The sequence below is a fragment of the Crinia signifera genome, chromosome 8 (genome assembly GCF_055691185.1).
Source record: "Crinia signifera chromosome 8, ASM5569118v1, whole genome shotgun sequence".
In the NCBI taxonomy this organism is placed as follows: domain Eukaryota; kingdom Metazoa; phylum Chordata; class Amphibia; order Anura; family Myobatrachidae; genus Crinia; species Crinia signifera.
Genome location: NC_139224.1, coordinates 118,524,718 through 118,535,853, shown reverse-complemented (window position 1 = coordinate 118,535,853; position 11,136 = coordinate 118,524,718). Strand labels below are relative to the sequence as shown.

The 11,136-nt window shown below is 36.6% G+C and overlaps 1 long non-coding RNA gene across 3 annotated transcripts in view; it reads left to right on the top strand.

Annotated features, from left to right (window-relative positions):
• Positions 1-2,256: 2,256 nt before the first annotated feature.
• Positions 2,257-11,136, top strand: part of LOC146026413 (uncharacterized) — a 98,592-nt gene continuing 89,712 nt past the window's right edge. Inside the window, exons 1-3 of one of the 3 annotated variants that reach the window (XR_014454446.1) lie at positions 2,257-2,866; positions 5,014-5,118; positions 5,214-5,450. This is a non-coding gene — a long non-coding RNA (uncharacterized LOC146026413). Of the gene's footprint in view, positions 2,867-3,609; positions 3,866-5,013; positions 5,119-5,213; positions 5,451-11,136 lie in introns of those variants that run through there. The other 2 variants (XR_014454445.1, XR_014454447.1) reach the window with 2 other exon arrangements.

The window sequence follows — 11,136 nt, the reverse complement described above, 5'->3', positions numbered from 1 at the left end:
ACAGATCTCAAAGAGGGCCCTGATGGATTTAACCCAGATGTACATCCATGGTATAGTACTTAAGCCACATGTTGTGACCTCAAAAGGCTAAGGGTTTGCTAATGGTCATTCTGAAATCATATACAGTAGATGGCTAACAGCATGTATAGTTCAAAGAAGCTTTGATCTGCACGCTAACAGCCACATTCACTATGGTAAATGCAGGCATTTTAGAAGGGAATGGGTTAAATTTCACAGGCTTCACTTTTTTATGTTTAAATAACGGTAACAAAAAAAAAAAATTCTCCAAGGAAAGTAAAGATAACAATAAGTCGAGTGATTGATTTAAATCACTGCTGATGATTATATAAAGATAGAAGTGTGTGGGTGGTAAGCTGCATTATCTCTAGAAGCAAAATGGCTTTTAACGTTCTATTTACATATGACACAGAGCAAAGCAGCTTTCGATTGTGCTAAAGTGAATAGAATAGCTGTTTTCACATTATAGCACTTTAACAATTGAGATACAATGCAGGATCTAGTGTAAAAGCAAATACATCACGTTGCTGCAGAGTGCACCCCAGAACCCTGGAAAACATTCGACTCATAGTTAAATACTCCAGCCAGTAACTAGCTAATAGCTTATGATAGATTATAAAACAATACAGTTTGGTGGAGATGTCATGTTCGAACTGTAACACATTTCAGTAACGTTGTCAAGTGTTCCAACGACCATATCAGTAAATAAAGGCCTACAACAGAAGCCTATGAAAACAATACATCTGCTGATACCTGCTTAGGGTTTACGGCTGGGTGCAAGTACAATGGCTATTCCCAGATCAATGATGTAATTGTATATATTAATATATTATTATTTATTTTTCAAATCTTTGACTTCCAACTATCAGGATACATTTCCGGCAGCACTGCGTCTACTAACGCATCAAGAGAATTCATAGGGATTACGCCAAAAGGCTGTTATTGATCTGTGACACACATTTACATTTAGAATAAAGCAGGGATTAAACATCTGATTGCATGATGATTTGTCATTTAAGGTGGACAAAATTGAAAATATGCATTTGTTAGACACCAGTGTGATGCAACAATATTTATTGTATTGTTTGTTAATTCATATAATAGGGTGAGGCTGGGATCTTTACTATTATTCTGGCCTGAAGAGGGCAATAGTTTAACACAAATAATACATGAAATCACACGGTAGCTTCTTGAGACGTTTGCCTTCAACCCAGGAATGCAATTTTCTGTAGGTAAAAGCAAAGGCTCCTAATTACTGTATATTGAAACAAAAGATCTGATAAACTGTTTGATTTGTCCTCGGGCTATGTTTCCAGATTGTTAGTACTGAAGAATCGCTGGGTTTATTCCGATGAGAGTGGCACAATTCCTTGAAATGTAATTAATTAATCAGAAATGATCAAACTAGATTATAAGCGTTGTAGCATAACAGTTCGGCGGTTGCAAAGGCTTCAAAGGAAAAACTAAAGGAAGGTGAAGCACATTATAGGTTTCATCAGTGAATTTCTCATTTTTATCTGTTCCAAATACAAGCGCCTTATTCGCAACTACAGTACATGATCCAAATATTTCAGCACCACCAGTGTGGACAGCTCCCAGCTTCTGGGAAGACACTGTACTGTAGTTGCTGCTCTATATGCTGCGCTGCTGAAGAGTACTTCTGACTACATTAGTGAACAGTTTATCGACTACAGAAAATGCATCACTTTTATTGTTTTACTAGTATTGTTTTGTTTTGATTGTTTTTACCTGGGAAGGTAATGATTGCGTTTAACTCTTAAAAACTCAGCTATTTCCAACAATGTCATTTAAAAAAAGCAATTAGGTTTAACGTGTTGTATTTATTCCATTAATATTAGAAATAAATCTGAGAGCTATCATTAAATCTACATATGATAAGAAATAAATAAAATAAAAAAAACCTGAGAAGCATGTGCAATTTAAATCACACACATACAATATAAGGGTTTTGCTGCACTGGCAAAGTGTAGTAATTATGCATAGTGGGAGTGCGGGCAGGCATTGTAATGCAAATCAAATTGTATCTCATTGTCATTTTTATAATCATTACTAGCATTATTGTTATTATTGGTCAACTGTATCTTGTATCATATGTGATGGCATCAGACTGGCCTTTGGAATATAACTGTCAGTCTTTCATTCTGCTAAACGGTTCTGGTCGACATCTGTGTGTTCTCTCTCTCTCTCTCTTTCTCTCTCTCACTCTCACTCTCACTCTCTCTCTCTATCTCTCACTCTCTCCTTTTGACTGCATGTTCCTATAGTCCCACAAGGCTTTGCCTCTTTCCCATTGGGAAGTAATGAATAAGAGGCTAGGAAGCTTGCACGTCAGATCTTCCTCAATTAATCCACCATTAGCATGTTCGGGATCCACTACTGCATGGTTAACATAAGCTTGTGTAACTGTATGCTGCCCAGAACCAATTAGGAGCTGCTAGAAAAATGAACTCTTTTCAGCCCTGCGCAGGGAGCTGTCAGGCTTTTACGTGCTGAGCTGTGGAGGTTGGGGTGTAGTGGCAGCAGGCAGATGGTGCAGATCAGATCGATGTGTTCCCTATTGCTGCTTTTTTCCCTTCCCTCTGGTTACTGAAGCAGAGGGCGCTGGCTGAAGACTATACAGCAGTAGCCGGGTAAGGAGTGAACGTGTCTGGGGACTTTCTGCAAGATTTCCCCCCCATCACTGACTTTCAGGGTTATCATGAACAAGGAAAAAGCAGCTTGCATCGTCAGCTCCGGTTCCTACATCAGAAAGCAGCTCCCAAAGACATAGCACAAGGATCAGCTACATCCTCAGAGTCAGCCAGAGCTCTCTCTTGGAAACTACACGGTAAGCAATGGGTTTCATGCAGGCATAACCTATAAGAGGTAATCATATCTTAGTACTATGCTCCTACAGTATATATAATGTATATTTCCAAGATGGCTCATTATGTGTCACCAAAGAAGATCAATATTTTTTTCCTTGTCTCTTGTTGCAACCATGCTGTAGCTGAGGTGCCTGTCTCTGTGCACACAAAGATGATTTTCATTTCTGTGTATCTTGCTGTGCTGCACAGAATCGCACAGGCTTTTCTGCTACACATCATTGAAGATTATTCCTTCAAGTAAAGTAACAGAACAACCCCATGGTATCAGATATCATGTACAGACTAACCACAAGTCTCCCTCAGATAACAATGAAACCAGCTTTAAAACTGCATCTCTGCTCCCACAACAGAAGAAATACTATATATTTATCTATTAGGTGGAAGTTGGTCTGGGAATACAGTACATAAAGGCAGTAATGCTACTTAGAGGGTGTAGAGATAGGGAAAAATCTTAGATTGGAGTCATTCTCTCTGGTTAATATTCATACTGAAGTGAGATCTCTCTCTGAATAATGAGAACCTGTGAGAAGGTGGGGCACTCGTTTCATATATTTCTGTTGAGCATTACTTTCATAAGTCTGGAATGTTGCCCAGTAGTATGTTCCTTTGCTACAGAACTGGGGAATTGAGATCATACATACCACTAGTTCTAACAGAGCGACTGCCCATGAGATATACTGACTTTCCCTAAGGCACACTTCACGATTTCTGGAAGAAGACGGGAGGTGTGAAACTCCACAAAGCTAAAGGGATCTGATCCAAAATTGTGTTAGTATGTCAAGAACAATTTTCAGGGAGCAGTAATTGCAAAGGGAGATTATTTTCCTAGCCCCCACGTTATGCGTTTTGCATGAAGGAGTGGAATGTATGTCTCACCCACCAACAGCTGTAACATTTGGCTGAAGCTACCAAAAAGGGAGCTGTCCACAGATCGGTGCTGAACAGTTTCAACCATATTGGTATTGTAGACTTTCTATCCTGTGATTGTACACTTGTATGGCTGTAGATAAAGTGTTTTCTTATTTTATATTTAATAACCTTTGTGATTTTCAGTTGCACTTTTCCATTGTCTTAAGAATGTAGTGTACTCATGATTTAAACTGTACTTGCAAGAGGAACGCAGCATAACGCACATTCAGAGCAGAATGTCATTTTAACACCTATAGTATTTTACTATATTCTATAGTACACTAGTTACAGTGTACACAGATTAATACATGTGAAATTTTAATAGTGAATATATATATACTGTATGTGTGTAATTGATACTGATAATTTCAGGAATCAGTACAGTATGTACTGTATATATGTATAAATGAGTATATTTATATGTGCAGCTTATGCTGGGGAAATATTAATATGTATGTATACATATAGCCGCTCATAAAAATATATTTCACATGTGTATAATCTCATACTGATCACTCACTACTCAGCATGTGTGCTGAATAAACCCACATTCATGAATTAGAATAAGGGGAAATGGACACAGTATTCAACCCCCATTCTTTAAAATTCAAGAATTGCAAAGGAATCCTACTGATGTTCTACAGTATACAGGATATCTACAGCCACACAATCTATATATCTTAAAAGCTGATCAAGAGAAAACAGATTTTTAGTGATGATCTGGGTTTATAACACCCTCACACATCCTATAATCCACTTCTGCATTCAGCACAGCTACAGTAATCCTGACCTTTTCAAAAATTATCATTTTGATATGAAACTACAGACAATGCTTTGCCATATTGTACATCATGTACCTCACCACATGGTATATGCATGTAGATTTCATAATTCATAGTTATAGATTTTCATAATTCATAGTTATAGATTTAAGCACATAATGCATATATATATATATATATATATATATATATATATATATATATATATATATTAGCTACATTAGTACAAAGTTTAAATGTGGATCAACAGCATAACAGAAAGGAATGTATTATTACTGATATAATGAAAGAAGCAATAAATAGTTCTTATGCCTAATCACACAATGTGTGGCATAATATATGGGATATACATTCAGTACTCTGTTGGATCTTTCACAGTATGACTATACTTAAGTATGCATGCAATTCTCTTGCAGGAATCTATAGGTCCATTGGACAGCCAATTGAACTGCCTGGAGCTGGGGGGGCGTACAACAGAGGGTTATTTTGCAAGAACAGAGGAAGACATAAGGAGAGACAAGGTACATTGCACGTAACTCTCTTGTGGTGTGTGTATGTGTGTATAGATGCACATCTTCATTGCATTACACTTCATGGCTCTCTGCTATTCTTTCAGGACTGGCACTAGGACATTTTGGACTTGGTTTATGGACCTGTTTGGATTCTTCCCTGCCTATGGATTTATTGTCCAGCCGGCTGCTGCTTTGTGGCTCTCTTCGGTGACGGGTATTCTTGGGTGGATAATACGGATTACGTTGTTATTGCTTAAGAATACGCGTAGTTGAGGAGAGTATCTACAACAAGCACGCTGCAACGCACCATGTGGCAACCACCGACTGCTGTCTTTGCCAAGGTAGCACAATTTCATCTATTTTCCATGCATTTAAGATGCTTGCTTGCAAACTGCTTACTGAACTTATTATTTCAGCTGATAGATCCATTAAATGGGCAGTGTGTTGTATTCTCCCCTTTAAACTACAGCTGAATGATAAATAGATTATTATTTTATTTTTTTTATTATTTTTCATTTTCTTTGCTTCGGTGTGATTTGTGTTTGCCAAATTTCTCTCTTCAGATAACTATTAAAAAAAAGAGCTTTGAGGTTTCTTGTTCTAGTCTGATATTGTGGATGAATTATATATGGGCTCAGATATACACCAAGGCAACGCCTTAAAATTCTTTTAGCCGGGATCCTTTGGGACTTCAGTGAAATAAAGTGATCCCTGCTCTGTGGCCTGTATCTTTGCCTTGGGCCTAATCTCTGCACTACGTTTATTACCCTTTGCCTTAGCACTCAGTCATTCCAATCTTCCATTCTCCCTGACATGTAGTAAATGTTCCCTTGGAAGTGTCAGTTCAGCAATAAGTGCTGCAGAACTCCATTTTGAACTCCAACTAGAAGAGAGGGGGTTAATGAGCAATGCTATGTTGTTTCTGTTGTTTTAACCATGGATTGCAAATCAGTCTCCTAAAAACGATTGGAAATCTTTGTGAGTACATTGTAACCCATTAATTTCACTACGGGTAGCACAATAAACGGTTTGATACGATTGAGAATTGCCAGCTGTGTGTTATCTTGCTCCTGTAAATACTTTCTTGGTCTTATACATGTATATAAATATTATAGACTTAAATGAATATACATGATAGATTTACAAAAAAATATATTTTTAACACTTGTCGTGAAAAATGCTAGAGCGAGAAATGTTTTACCAATGAATAATGTAAATTGTAAACCAAGGCTAATTCTCAAGACTTGAATAAAATATGTTCTGTCAATTATAGGGAATGCTAATAATGTGGAATAGTTATGTATAAAACATCATCCAGTAATATATCCAGAAATAAAGACATTGCTTTCACAAATATAAGCGTTTATTGAATTTCTACACTCTTGAGCAAAATCAGCTTCATACTAAGAACACATTGCCATTAATTTTACACTGAATTTAGCTAATCGAAAAGTTATTTGGACAACTAATGCAAAATAATATGTAAAAAAGAAGCAACATTTGTTTTAGTCTTGCATGACAAAAAAGTATTCCAATTATCTTTACAGTTATCACATTCATTTGGACACGGTATATATATATATATATATATATATATATATATATATATATATATATATATACATATATATATATATATATATATAAAATATACCATGTCCAAATCATTGTAAATTAATATATATACCTATTTATTCTATTTCGATACTTGAAATACATAACTCTTGAATTTTGAACATTTTAGGATATTAGACTGAATGCAATTATCTCATCTGTACCACAAAGCAGAAACATCTGTATTTCGACCATAGGGAAAATAGAAATATTCAACATCTTTTAACATAGACTGATAAAAGATTGCTTTAATTAACAGAGCTAACCTTTGCAGTGGCCTCTCATTTCCACATCCATCAGAATATATTACCTTCAACTTCTGCCGGGTGCTGATTTTGTGGATGGACATTTCTTAATATTCATTTATTAATCAAATACTAAGAAATTTGAAGAAATGTTTCATTTTATTTGTCAGAAGTACAAAAGTTAAGCATGACTGGCCATAAAGGCCTCAACCTTAGTATTCCACTGGGAGAAGTTAAAGTGTTACGAGAGTATGGAAGTAGTGTGCTATCTAAATTATTTTCGTCTATGTATTACATGGGAGTGGAGAAATGGAGGTTGTCAATGGTTTTTATTTAATAACAAAATTGACTGAAAAAAAGTACACTGGTACACTATTTAAGTTTTGACTGTAGAATATAGATAAATATTTATCTAAATATAATGCAAAATGTTTTACGCAAAATTAGCATTTCAAATAAATTATACATTTGGGACTATTTTTAATAATAATTAAATAACTGATGCACTGCTATAAAAAATTATGAGTTTTGATTATAGAAAGGCAAAATATGAAACCCTAACACAATTGGGAAACATTGGAAAAGCCATCTGCTAAGACAAAATTGCCACTTAAGGGCCTAATGCCAATGAATTATGCAATAACGTCACATTTCCATTATATATAGATGCAGCTTATAATGTTACAAATTGTTCCATTTACATTCTGCTTCGTCTCCTGGTTCTCAGTAAATCTCTTTATGATTAATGATTTCTCTGCAATGGAAACATTCTATTAAAATGGATGAAAAACGTCTGCATGTTTCAGTGACTATACAGATTACATAAAAATGAAAAAATTCTATCTTCTGATTTGAATCTATAGTACCAGAGTATTTTAGGCTTGATGAAGTAAACATATTGATAGATTAAAATATATTTCTTAGAAAATGAAATAACTGCAATACATAATGTGACTTTGAGGCCTTCTTACACAAAATCTCTATTTTACATATATGTCAACTGCCTTCTTATTTGTAGTTCCTTTTTATACTTTACTATAGTTGTTTATATAAAAAAATAAGTTTTCAGGAAAACATTTCTTACAACTATTTTGTATTAATACATACGGTACCAACACAATATGCACATGTTAGGTGTACATAATACATGTGTATCTTAAATTACATGAATGTTTATTCTTGATTCAGAAATGTGAAAGGCAACAACCCAATTAGAGCATACAACAGATTTGTTGCAGTTGGTGCACTTTTCCATCTCGACATGAAAAAAGTTGGTTCCTACAGTGATAAAAACTGAAGTATGGAACTACCGTCAATATTATTTTTGAACTCTAGAGTTACTGGATTTTCTCACACCAACTCATTTTTATTGTAGAGTACATTGATACTGATACATTTGTAATTGGCCTCTATGTAATCCTAATGTATAATACCATTTATTTAATTAAAAATATACTATTAATGTATTCATATTTATGGAAATAAAAAAATATTAAAAATAGTTTTCAATATCACACCTGTCTTTGGTTTAAGTAGGCTGGAAAATTTAAACGGAGATATTGCCTGAGATATAAGGTTATATATCAAAAAATTCATTATATTCAAATATATGAAAATCTTATGAATTAACCAATGATCTATACATATTGCATAGACTTTGAAAGGTATGGTACGCAAAATAATAGTCCACCAAGACTAAAATATACTGAGGTCTGCATAATCAGAGTAAAGCATTACATTGAAGGTTTTAGTGAATAATAATAACGAAATTTGCCAGCAGCTGAATCTAAGATTTTAGTCTCTAAATGTATAGTTAATATACAGTATGGGGAAAAAAAGTTTTTAAATACATTATATATTTGATTTACATAATCCTAGCAATGTATATAGCACTATACATAAGTGTCTTAAAGACCATATACAAAATAATATGCTCCGTAAGAACGAATAAATAATCTTGTCAGCAAAATAACATCCTCAACAAAAAAAGCACTACAGATAAATGATACATACAGTAGTGGTGCCCAACATTCAAAGCATGTAGAGGGATAAACTGGAGAGAGGTAAAGTACTAACCAATTAGCTTATGTCATTGTACAGGCTGTTTAAAAATGACAGGAGCTAATTGATTTATATTGTATTTCTCACCACTTAATTTCGTACTCCAAGCATTGAGAAATCTCCCTCTCTTTGGGGGAAATTTACTAAAATGGGAGTTCTATTACAGATGGGATGTTGCTGTGGGCAACCAATCAAGTACTATCTATTATCTTCTATAAGGTGCTAAATAAATAACAAGTAGATTCTGATTGGTTATCCATAGCAACATCCCCTGTTAAATAGAAATCACATCTTAGTAAATGTCCCCCTTTGTGTCTGTACACCTACATGTAGTGTTATCATATGCTTGGTGCACAGTGATGTTTTTGACTTTTATGTGTGTTCTGACTAATGGATGTAACAAGGACAACATGTTCTCTTTCCTGCTTGTGGTCAAGTGCTGACCTTGCAGTAAATCTATAGTTCTCTTGCTGCAATCAGTATGTTACATTAATGTTTTAGAGATGGGATTGCACCTGCAAGCAGGGCCAGATAAAGGAATGGGTGACAGTGGCAGCCTTCCTGGGGCCCCCATACGTTAGGGGCCCCCACATACTGTTGTTTCAATGTCCTATGGTGGCCTACCTGTTCATCAGCAGCCACCAAGTATCTCCTCCAACTAGCGGGACAGCAGGCTTGACAGTGCAGGGTCAGTTTCTTGAGGGATTTCACTTCACTACACCATGAGACGATGACTGTGAGCTGCCAGTGTCTGCTGCTCTGGTGCACTGCTGCTGCTGTGATGTCCTGGTCAGAGTGTGAGCATGTGTCAGTCAAACAGGGAGGGAGATTGGCAACAATTTTACTGCCAAAATACCTTGATCTGACCCTGCCTACAAGCCTTGCCTCAGTCTGACCATACTGTTTACTATTATTTCAAGGCCTAACTCACATCTATTGGACGCTCCATATATGGAGCTGCAGTACAGTCCAATATTCCTATAGGGGAGCCGTACCAGCTTGCAGATTGTCTGGCAGCATATTGGGGGTAAGTTGGTGTGGCTCAAATATTTGAATTGCGGGCTGCGCTGCAGACCCATATCTGGAGCTGCTAGTGGTCACACCTAATCTAGAAAAGAGGTCAGAGTCGTTTTCAAGGAAGAACTTGCTTGACATATTTATACTGGGGATGGTTTGCTAAACTAAATATCTAAACATAAAACAGTATATAAGCATGGCACACATTTTATTCACTGTGGTAGGTGATAAAGACCCTATTCCGAAATTCTAATTTTGGGGTGAATATTTGGTACATACCAAGGAATTTATGCTGCTGGTGGTTCTATCTTTAGTACACCAATAAGAAAAGCTTTACATTATTTAACCCAAAAATATAATTCTTCCTACCTACAGTATATTTTCAGTCACTGCGGTGCTCGCTGCCTGATTAACAGGTAGAGGGCCTTCCAAGGTGGACACCTGGTGTTTCCAATAGAAAGCTGGGTGGGCCTCAAGGAATGCAGGCATTCCCTTGCCTGCTCGGGGCAGGTGACTGATGCTAGTGCCCGCCCCCAATTTGGAAAACACCATGCAGCCGAAAAGTAAGTCCAGGGCTAACCTTCTGCTTCATGAAGAGGAAAAATCCTTCAATGGTAACTGCCAAATGATATTTCCTCTGTGTGGGTGCTTTTGAGCAGATGTGTAAGCATAGACATCCGCTCGCAGTGTAGCAATGGGATTTGGGGTGTGTTCAAAGAGGCAGCGTTCACCTGCTCGCTAGGCTCTGAATAAATGTAGCAAACTTTTGAAAGGGCCTCCATTCTACCGAGAAAGGGTGACACACATATATAGGGGTACAGTTGGGGGTACAGGGTGTCACACACACAGGGCTATAGAGGTAGGGATCTCCCAGGACTGTCGCTGCTCTGTGCTCTCATGCACCTTGGGTGAGCTGCAGGCTGCCACGAACCAAGGTACATGCCAAACCTAATCTAGCAGCCTAACCACCCCGCTTTTCCAAGTAGCTTCCTCCTCTGAGTTTAAACCTAAGTCCCATACTAGTGCCTAAACCTACCCCCCCACCACCACCTTTTTCCAGCCTAATGCTGCTGGTGCCCACATACTTATG